At 50.3% G+C, this 11205-nt stretch overlaps 1 long non-coding RNA gene and 1 pseudogene across 1 annotated transcript in view; one reads left to right on the top strand and one right to left on the bottom strand.

Annotated features, from left to right (window-relative positions):
• Positions 1 to 228: 228 nt before the first annotated feature.
• On the bottom strand, positions 229 to 3473 carry LOC131820016 (nuclear receptor subfamily 2 group F member 6-like; annotated as a pseudogene).
• A 1068-nt stretch (positions 3474 to 4541) lies between these two features.
• LOC131819946 (uncharacterized) overlaps positions 4542 to 11205 on the top strand; it is a 55740-nt gene continuing 49076 nt past the window's right edge. The window contains exon 1 of the long non-coding RNA XR_009349414.1: positions 4542 to 9549. This is a non-coding gene — a long non-coding RNA (uncharacterized LOC131819946). The remainder of the gene's footprint in view (positions 9550 to 11205) is intronic.

Genomic DNA, 11205 nt, shown 5'->3' with positions numbered 1-11205 from the left:
TACCAGGTGGGAATGGGAAAGGAGAGAGAGTGTGCGCCCAGGGTTCTGTGGGCGGGGCCCAAAGAGCTATCCAATGATTCCTTCCGAAGACCGAAGGAGCGGGGAAATTGTCCAATCAGCGTGTGAGCAGAGGCACCAATGAGCGGGAAGGATAGCTGACGTGGGCGGGTCACTGACACCAACTGCCTTTTTGCAGCCTTCTGTGAGGCTGGCTTCTTGCCTGTCGTCTCAGGATCCCGCAACCTTGCCCCAGTGGGCGCAGCACCTCAGAACCTCCAGGCCCATGGCCACTGTCCTGAGGACGCCCTCTTTCACCTCCTGTACTTCCTCCTCAAGGTCGACACAGAGGAGGAGGGAGTGAGCGGCCCTTGGGAAGATGCTTCTCTGCGCAGAGGTACCTGTAGGGCATGGTGTCAGGGCCCCGTGTCCCCGGGGGGGTGGGGGGGGGCTGGGGCCTCGCTGGGAGGCGGGCCTGTGTCTCAGGAGTACACTGGTTTGCCAAAAAATACACTGCCAGCTCGTGCACCCCTCGTTTCACAGCTGTGAAGAGCCCGGAGCGGGGCTTCGTTTATGGAGCTGCAATTTATCTCACCTGTGCTGTGCGCGGGCCCTAGAGAAAGTGGGAGTGGTCATGTGGCCTGAACCAGGCAGGTGGGGTTTCGGCCTTGTTGGGGCTCAAGTCCTGCTAAAAGACCGACGTGAAGCCAGTAGGTGGAGTGTTGATGGGGGAGGAGTTCCGTTCTCCCTCTTGAGTACGTTACGTCCCTCGAGGGGTTGTCAGGATCCCCACCGTGCACCTGAGATCAGGCCAGTCGGGGGTGTGTGTCTGTGTAGGGGGAATGGCCTTCGTTTTGGGTGGGTCGTGGGTGTTCGGTGATTGGGAACACATGATAAACAGGACTGACAGGATGCGTGAGGGACTCACCCCCTGGCTGGCAAAGACAGGAAGGAAATAACGACCCGTGAAATTAATCATTACTGTTTTGCATTGAGTGCTGGGAAGTACAGGGTGCGTTAGAGTTTGTAATTTCCTGAGTAACGTTTAAGCTGAACCAGGAGGCTAAGAAATTAAGGCGGATGTGGGAAGGTGTTCCGTTAGGGCCGGGAAGGATGTGTACTGTTCAAGAAATTGAGAGAATGTCCTTGAAGCTGGGGCCACGTGGGGACCGTGCAGTGGGGAAAACCAAGGTTTGGGGTGACGACTCGGAGTTTTTGTAGGACCTTGGAAACTAATCATAGTGATTGAAAACATGGGGTCCAGACCCAAGCAGATCCTAGCTCTGCCTCTTATGAGCCGTGTTGTTAAAGTATTGTATGTCTCAGTTTCCTGATGGGAGAAATGGGGATGATAATAATCCCACTTCATAGATGATTGTAAAGATGAAGTGATATTTAACAGTAATAAAACACTTAGCGCCATGTCTGACATGCAGTAGGTGTCAGTGGTGGTTAAGTAAATAGAAGTAAATAAATACATAGATAAGTTTTGAAGACGTGGAGGCAGTCTGTGGTGACATTTGTGAACATAAATGGACTCCATCCAACTTCATTTCTTCTCCAGCTTTCAGATGCTGTTGACCACATGTGTCACACTGTTGAATTAGAAATAATTTTTCTCAAATGGAGAGTTATTTGCCCAGAGAATCTGCAGTGCCACTGAAATGACGAGAGGGAAATAAAATGCTTTTCAGTACCATGTCCCAATTAGGTGTATTTAAAATTTCCTCATAAATTGATTTATTTAGTATTTGTTGGTAACCCTTTGTGCGAACTTGCTTAAAGTAAATTGACTCTAGAGTAATTGAGACACAGAATAAGGACAGAGAAGTAGTATAACTAGAGCTTGGCTTTTCTTGACTCTTTATGGGATAGGTGTTATGTTCTGTTTTGCTTTTGTTTTCAGGTAGGAAACATCTTTATTATAGGCCTTGATTCATTCATCATATAGTATCCAACGTGGATCACATATCCAGACAATCTGCCTGGCACATTACTCCGCTGGCCCCTCTAGGCCAGAGGCCAGGCCGTCCCCCGAGAGAAGCCAACCCCACTGGCCCCAAAAGTTCATGAATGGGGTGCTGAGCGCCAGGCTGTCCCAGGAATGGGCCCCTTGGTCCCTGGCCCTCTATTCTGGCCTGGAGTTCTGGGGAGGCCGAGGCTGGAGCCTGACGCTCTCTTTGGTTTCCTGATCATTTAAAAAGCAAACAGGAGACAAACGTTTCGCAGTCTTTAAAAAAATAGGAGTCTGAGGAGATAAGCCAAGGTCCTCCGCTTGGGAGCCCCGTGGGAGGCTGAAGCATCCGTGTCCCTTGAGGTGTGCTGACCCAACCAGTGGCGTGGCCGTCCAGGCGAAGTCACTGGCCAGGGCCATAGGGCCAATTGATCGGATCAGCGACTCGGTGGGCGTCTTGCCCACCAGGCGCATGAAGAACAGCTGGGAGTTGAGGGAGGCTGGGAGGGCCCGCAGGGCCGGGAGCCGCAGCAGCGGACGCCCGAAGTGCTGGGGCTGGGACCAGTACTGGGCCCGCACACACTCCGTGAGGGCCACCTGCGCCGTCTCCTGCAGGTTTTCCCCGGTGCGCTGGGTCGGAGAGGCCACAGGCGTCAGGCGTAAAGAGCGCGATGGCCTTGAGGCAGGCGAGTCCACCTGCCGGCGGCCCAGCTTGTCCACCTGCTCCTGGAAGGCGCGCACCTGGTGCGTGAAGGGCCCGGCGTAGGAGCTGCGCCCCGTGCAGGGGCCGTGCCCACGCTTGCGCAGTGGAAGAGCTCGCTCCAGCGGGGGCGCAGCAGCGCCACCTGGCGGGCCACAGGCAGCTCTGGGAAGAAGGGGGCGTGGCGCGCCCACTCAACGGTGCTGAAGAGCAGCCCCACCGCCTGCTCTCACATGTCGGTGCCCAGCACCGCTCGCCCGGCGCCATCAGCGCCAAACGCACCCGCACTGAAGCGCCTGGACAGCGCGGGGTTTGGCTTGGCTCCTAGCAGCTGCGCGATCAGCTCCGACACCGGCTGCCCCGGGAAGTGTTCTCTGCCTGGGGCCGCCAGCGCCCAGCCTGGGGGGGCTGCCCAAGGAGGCGGCCACGGTGCCAGGCAGCGAGTGCGTGATGCGGCCGTGCTGCACCGCCTCCTTCCTCGTGCGCACCCAGAAGCACTTTTACAGGAGGCAGTACTGGCACAGGTGATCCTGGTCGATCTGGCAGTCACGGTCGGAGCCGCCGGTGTAGCTGCGGTTGCTGCGGATGCTCTGCTGGAAGCAGCTCTCGCGGCCCTCGCCGGTGAAGTTGCGGTTAGTGCTTGCCCCTGGACATGTCCCCACACCCCATGCAGTCCACCCGCAGCCGGGACTGCTCTTCTTCACCAGGCTCAGAGTCAAGGCCTCTGTGGACCTGCAAGGCCCTGGGGCCAGCGCTTCCCGAGCTACCGCCCCCTCTGTGGCTGCACCTTCCCTACCTGGGCCTCAAGCAGGGCCCCAGCATCGCTCCCACCACCTCCGCTGCTGCCCACCCTGGGAGCAGGTCTTAGGCTGCAGCCGGTTTTCCCTGGGAGTTTTGTGTGTTTTTTTTTAAGATTTTATTTATTTATTAGACAGACAGATCACAAGTAGGCAGAGAGGCAGGCAGAGAGAGAGAGAGAGAGAGAGAAGCAGGCTTCCTGCGGAGCAGAGAGCCCGATGCGGGGCTCGATCCTGGGACCCTGAGATCATGACCCAAGCTGAAGGCAGCAGCCCAAACCACTGAGCCACCCAGGCGCCCCTCCCTGGGAGTTTTTATAATTTCTCTGTTCTTCTCTGTCTCAGTTTCCAACGCCTTCCTGTCTCTGCAGCCCAAACATTGTAGGGGAAGTTTGGTTTTGAATGGCAGAGACTAAATAGTTGTACCCAACCCAGTGCAAACCAGCAAAGCATAAAGGACTTTTGTGGGTTTTGTCTTTTTTTTTTTTTTTTTTTTTTAAGATTTTGTTCATTTGACAGAGATCACAAGTAGGTAGAGAGGCAGGCAGAGAGAGGGGGAAGCAGGATCCCTGCTGAGCAGAGAGTCCGATGCAGAGCTCAAGCCCAGGACCCTGATACCATGACCTGAGCTGAAAGCAGAGGCCTTAACCCGCTGAGCCACCCGGGTGCCCCCTGTGGGGAATTTTTAAAGAAAAGACAGATGCTTACGTCCAACTCTAGACTCGGAGTCAGAGCCCTCTGGGATAGGCCCCAGGGTACAAGGACCAAGCATGTTTACCATCTAGATGCATTTCGTGACAGCTTTTTTGGCACTGGGCTTTCCATTATGTGAAAAAAACATTCAGCGAGATTGGGAGAACCCATAAACTAATGTTCAGTGACACTTAGCAGGGCTCTGCCCTTCAGGGTCTGGGATATCGTGATCTGCATGTTTGGTGTAATGTGTTATACCCTTAGCTCTTGTCAGAAAGTTATGGATTGGGGTGCTGGGTGGCTCAGCAGGTTAAAGCCTTTGCCTTCAGCTCAGGTCATGATCCAGGGTCCTGGGATTGAGCCCCGCATCGGGCTCTCTGCTCAGCAGGGAGCCTGCTTTCTCTTCTCTCTCTCCCGGCCTCTCTGCCTACTTGTGATCTCTCTCTGTCAAATAAACAAAATCTTTAAAAAATATATATATTTGCTTCAAAATGTTATGGGGGCTATGGGGATGGGCAGTGTGTTGAGAATTGTTTAGTTAGTAAGGGGAGTTCCTCATACCATTCTACTTGGGTGTGTGTCTGTGTATCTGTATGTTTATATCGTGTGAGTGTGAGTGTGTGTGTGTAGTATGCGTGTATGCATGTGTATTATATACAATTGTAAATTTCCATAACTGAAGCTCACAAGCTTGCTATGGGTGACCTAGAGACTGTGCACGTGGCGCCTGGTGCCAGCAGGTGGGGAGGCTGGACAAGCTGAGACGGTGGGTTCGCAGGAGCAGCAGCAGTGCCAGCCTTCCCGGGCTCGGTGTGCAGTGGGCTGTTGGTGGTGTCTGGCTGTCGAGCTTCACTTTATGCCTGTTGTTTTTTTCATGTTTTGTATTGTTCTTTTGCCTTCCTAATAGCCTTTCAGTAAATTCTTTTTCTGTTAAATTCAGTCAGGATCAGTTTCTGTGAAGCAAGAATTCTGCCTTACAGAAGAAAAGGGTGAAGTTGATGTATAGGGAATATCTGATTTGACAGACTGTGAGAGGAGAGAGAGGAATTAGAAGAAATAGATATATAAAAAATATATGTCATTTATATATCTAACAATGAAAATTTACAGAGTGTGTATAGTATATATATTTATATGCACATATATATGTATATAATATTTGAAAGCAAGAGAATCTCATGGCTTCTGTTTTTCTTGTTCTTAACTTCTATCCCTCTCGAGACCACAGTTTAATTCTTCCTCAGGGATATTATGAGATAGCCCCATATTTCTTTCTTTTCTTTTTTTTTTTTTTAAGATTTTAAAAAAAAGAGAGATCACAAATAGGCAGAAAGGCAGGCAGAGAGAGAAGGGGAAGCAGGCTTCCCACCAAGCAAAGAGCCAGATATGGGGCTCAATCCCAGGACCCTGAGACCATGATCTGAGCCACAGGCAGAGGCTGAACCCACTGAGCCACCCTGGTGCCCCCCCCATTTCTTTAAATAAGAAACTCTCCTTCCTACTTAAATAAATGCAAGTGGTCTCTGTCACCTACAACCCAGAGGAGCTCAGCATAACTTAGATGATGATGTGCTCACCTAACCACTTTTTGCTATACCTGCTTTTGCTTACCGCTGTGTAGAGGTTCCACAAACGTCTGTTTAATGGGCACATGATTGTCATTTGGCTCCAGACAAGGAACGAATGTGCAGTTCATGGCAGCAGAGGCACTCTGGTCTTCTTGGTCTTTCAATAATCATTGTAAGTGGCACACTTATTGAGAGTTCTTTCTGTTGTACGTGCCTGTCTTTCGTAAGTTTTGTCGGCAACCTTCAGTGTCTCTGAACACCACTGACTGTAGGGTCCTCAGTCCTTGGGTTTGTGAGGCACAAGGAATGAATGAATCCAGCGGGGCCCCTTGAGAAACACCTGCTGGACTCTCCCCGTGGGTCCTATACCGATGGACACAGGCCATTCCAACTTCATCAATGAAGGTGGCATATAAGGTGGGAGAGTGTTCAGGCAGGGTGGCCTGGGTTTTCTGAGAACAGGCTTTGAGGCAAATAGCCTTAGGCTATCACTCTAACTCTACCCCATGCTTCTGTGCTTCCTTAGGCCTGTTATCTAACCTCTCTGTGCCTTGGTTTCCTCGTCTGTAAAATGGACTGTTTTAAGGATTAAATGTAAAAAATATGTATACATACGTAAATTCACAGAGAAGATGGCACATGGGGAACACTCTAGAAGTGGTGTTTTTATTATTACTCAACATTGTGGTTAATATTATCATAGGGACATTCTTCCGGTATAAAGAGCATGAAGCACGAGATGCTCCATGAAGAGGATGGTCAATGTTTTGGCCCCTTCCAGGCCCTGCAGTTGCCATGATGCCATTTACCCATCAGCTCAGGGGTCTCATGCTTAGGTGACCCCTTCTGGGCCAGCACATTAATTATGCAGCCTTGGTAGCTCCCAGGGGCCTGGTCTGGTGGGGAGGGTTTGTGTGTCTGAGCTCTTGGGTCCTGGCTACCTGGACTCCACCACCTTCTACCTGTGTGACATTCGGGACCTAATAACCCCATGACAGGAAAGCAGTTGGGTCTCTCCCATAGGGCTGTTGGTGACGATTAGATGGAATGACACATATAAAATGCCTGGCACGTGTCAAGAAATGTTTTACCTCATTGCATTTTCTCATTCTTTTTTACTAGCTCCTAGAACAACCCATTTCTGCCCGTTTCTGTTTCAGAGAGGTGTGGTAATTCGCTGCAGGGCATACTGTTAGGCGAGTAAGTTGAGAAAAAGACCTTGCAGGTGTAGGAAAGAGCATGAGTAAAAGCAGGGAAGAGAGAACCTGCTGTGAAGCTGCAGGTAACCGGGCGTGGCTGGAGAGCCAGGTGTGGGTGAGGGAAGGGCGAGGGATGAGTTTAGGAAGGACTTTGGATGCCCTGGGCTGAAAGACAGTGGGAGCCTGAGGGATTTTGAATTTGGAGTGACCTCGTTTAATTTGCATTTTCAGAGCATTCCAGAGGGGAGGTTGGAGGAGGAACCAGTAGAGATGGAGTGACTCCAGAGGAGGACTATCTTTTCTGAGGGATCAGGGCAGGGGTTTGAAGCAGGACATGATAAGGTCTGGGTCCTTAAGAAAGGCACAGCCCACTGGGGAAGAAGAGGCCTGCATGGGAGGGAAAATGACGTAGTACAGTGCCCAGCATGGATGCCAAGAGCATGCAGCCTTGGTGAACTGCTGGTCACTCAGGTATACGGTGCCAGGTCCCATACACAGAGCAGTGTATTCAGATCAGATGGAATCGGAACAATAGATTCTCCCAGTTCTGCCTTCATCAACAGAACTCAGGAGTTAGCTTCCTCAAGTCCTGCTTTATTATGGCTGCTCTCTCTTCCCAAGGGCTCTATGTGTGTGTTGGAACAAGGGACCAACATCTTAGTCATTGATCCAGGAGAGAAAACTTATTTGCATTTGTGGGATGCTACCTGCCTCCAGCCCTCAAAAAAGAGTGCAGCATGGGGTGCCTGGGTGGCTCAGTGGGTTAAGCTGCTGTCTTCGGCTCGGGTCATGATCTCAGGGTTCTGGGATCGAGTTCCGCATCAGGCTCTCTGCTCAGCAGGGAGCCTGCTTCCTCCTCTCTCTCTGCCTGCCTCTCTGTCTACTTGTGATCTCTCTCTGTCAAATAAATAAATAAAATCTTTAAAAAAAAAAAGTGCAGCATTTTTTGTCATCAGGCAGATGTGACTTCAAGTGCACACCCTGCCACGTCACTGTACGACCTTGAGAAGCTCCTCATTCCTGTGTCCTTGGTTTCCTTATATAGACAATGGGCGTTATTATGCTGTCTTCTTCCTAGAGTTGCTGTAAAGATGAGATAGTGCATGTGCACACGTTATCTCAGAACATAGCGTGAAGTGCAAAATGAACATCAAGCATTGTTTCTTGCCTTGTCATTTGTGGCCTTATTCCCAGGTAGGATAGTTTGGGTTCCCATCCTGATATAAGTCGTGAGAGCCATTTTATTTTCTGTATGGATTTCAGTGACTACAAGAGAGTCTGAATACATGACCAAACGGACTTGAATTGTTCTCAGTGGTCCCGAGCCTCCGATTTCCAGGAATGGTTCAAAAATCCCCCTAGGGGCATAGGCCATGTGGAACTCGCTCAGGAGCTTTATAGGACTTGGTGACCCTTCTCACTGTGATAATGGCACAGCTGAATTTCCCAGCAGGGATCATTAATGACAGCAGCCCCTGATCCCACAAAGGATGGAGCTGAGCTCTTTGCCAGGCCTCCTGGACAAATACAATTCTTGCTTATGATTCTTGGTTTCAGTCCACTAGGGGGAGGAGAAGCAAACTCCCCCTTTTCCACGGAGTAGGTCATGGTCAGACATAGACCATGGATTAGCTTCCTACTTCCCTTACCTCTAAAACTCAACCCTTGCTTCCTTGCAGCCCGTCTGCCCCCAAAATCGTAACAAATGCTGACCTGCTGGGATATATGATGTGGATGAGGAGGAAAGGCAAAAGGGGAGCAGGGATATATCCCACATCTCCTCACATATTCATTGTGTGTTCATCCCAGATTTTCCTAAAGATTCATCACCACCCTATGTGATAGATACTGTCATTCCCATTTCCACTTTAATTTTAGGTGAAGAAACGACAGGTGAGAAAGGGGAAGAAGTAAAGTGCCCCTGACACACAGCTACCAAGAGTCTGTGGTACCATATCCTATTCTTCCTGTTGGTTCCTGCAGTTGTTTCATGGTTCCATTTAAACAGGTGGGGAAACAGGCTCGAGGATACTCAAGGAGCCACAGTGAAAAAGAGGTAGCGATGGATTTTGACCTCAGGTCTGTGGTCTTTAACCCTCGGCTACCTCCAGTATACCAACAACATCCTTCTTACTCCGAGTGTGAACCAGCAGCATCTGTCATCACCTGAAAATTGTAAGATGTGGCTTCCTAGGACCCACTTAGATCCACAGAGTCTGGGCTGCGTTGCCACACAAGCTCAGGGGGATTATGGGTACTCTGATGTTTGAGAAGCAGCGGTCTGCGTAGTTCATCCTGGCTGTGAAGGACACTCGCTACGGGCAGAGGCACTGGGGCAGCTGGTGTCCCAAGCTGGCCCCAGCCATCCTTTCCCTCTCCCTGTGTGCATGACACTCCTCACACCAAGGGGCGGAACTTGTGTCCCTTGAATCTGTACTGTACCATGATTGGCTTTAGCCCTCAGAAGGCACCGAAAATGATGTCCCAGGATGTCTGAGCAATTTCTGCTTCTTGCCTCTCAGATTCCAGATGCCATGCTGTGAGCAGCTCAGGCTGCATTGAAAAGACACGGGGGTGAGACGTGAGGCACTCCGATTGACGGTCCCATCAGAGCATCCACCTGACCCCCGCTGCTGGCCAGGTGAGTAAACCATCATAGAAGGTCCTTCTGAGTTGTGCCTCGCAGATATCTGCATCCCCAGCTGACACCGTATAGAGCAGAAGAATTGCCCAAACCTAGTCAATCCACAGCATCAGGGGAGATAGTGAAATGGTTGTTGAGTTAAGCCACTAAGTCTCGAGCATCAGTACCTAACTGAAAGAGAAATCAGTACTGAACATAGGGCGTGGAGGTCACCTAAAGGTAAATCCGGTAGCAGTGGCTTTGGAACCAGGCATCAGCTGGCGGCCAGAGCACCTCAAGGGGATTGTAAACGGAGTTGGGAAGGGCAGGGGGAACATTGCTCGTGGAGGCAGGAGAAAATGGGACTCGAAGAATGGACTTCCAGAACCATTAGCAGAATGTGCCCTGGAGGAACCTGGAGGTGGAAAGAGTACCTCATGAACCTGTCAGTCTGGTCAAGGAAATTTCCAAGTCAAACGGTGAGAGAAAGAGAGAGACGGTGAGAGAGCACGAGATGGGAGAAGGTCAGGGGGAGAAGCAGGCTCCCTGCAAAGCTCAGAGCCCGATGCGGGACGTGATCACGGAACCCCGCGACTATGACCCGAGCTGAAGGCAGCTGCCCAACCAACTGAGCCACCCAGGCTCCCGTGCCAACTAGTTTTATTAGCTCAGAGAAAATTATTTCTATTAATTGAATTGGAATAGAGTAAAAAGGTAATAAAATTCCTCAGTTGCACTAGGAATGAGATTGAGCCGACACATGGTTTGGACGTGTTAGCGATATTTTGGAAATACATATTTGATCTATAAATACATAACTATTAACATTAAAAAGATGTTACTACCCTTCAAAATCATCTTAGCTGCAGCATCTCAGGGAACCATGTTATTAACAATGAGGTCTGCCCAGACCATTTTAAGAAGGGAAATAGCCACCGTTAATGTTTCTTTCCCATTTGTCTTTCCCTCTCCTCCCCTTTTCTGTTCCCTTCCTTTCCCCTCCCTTCCTCTTCCTCGTTCTCTCCCTCTCTTTCTTCCCTCTCTCTCTGTCTTTCTATTATGTAATAATATGATTAGGAACAAAGTGTCATGTCTTAGGTTTTTCACTTAATGTTGTGTTTTAAACATTTCCTTGTGCCCTTAAGGAGTCTCTGAAAACATCTGAGATGATTGTTCCTGTAAGCGGTCTCAAATCCTTTTGGGAAGTAGGTGGTGTATAATGCAGAAATGATAAATGAAAAGCAAGTTCTTAGCTTTACTCTGAGCCTCTAAAGTGCATCTTGGTGGATCCGTCTCTCCAAAACCACAGAAATAGAAGGGACGGTGAGAGGGACCAAACAGGAGCCACACGGTGGAAGGCTGTTGAAGTGGGGCTTCGTGCCAGGTTCTGTCCAGTGTCTGCCCAGGTGACCTGAGATGAGGGTGCTTAGACCAGCTAAGGTCCAAGGTCCCCTTTAGTTCCACCTCTGATTTCTGACACAAATCGAGTGCCTTCGCAGGTGGAAAAAGGCCTCATTTCAGGGGCTTCCCACGTCTTGCATCACACCCTGGTGCTAGGCACCATCCCTCCTCACCTGAACAACAATAGTCCCCTTCCTTCACTGGTCTCCTCCGGCCACTCTTGCCCTCCATCTATTCTCCACAAGGCAGCCAGAGTGATCTGGTAAAGACTAT

Source organism: Mustela lutreola, chromosome 17, assembly GCF_030435805.1.
Source record: "Mustela lutreola isolate mMusLut2 chromosome 17, mMusLut2.pri, whole genome shotgun sequence".
NCBI classification, from domain to species: domain Eukaryota; kingdom Metazoa; phylum Chordata; class Mammalia; order Carnivora; family Mustelidae; genus Mustela; species Mustela lutreola.
Note: the sequence above shows the minus strand (reverse complement) of the source record. Positions and strands in the feature narration are given on the sequence as shown.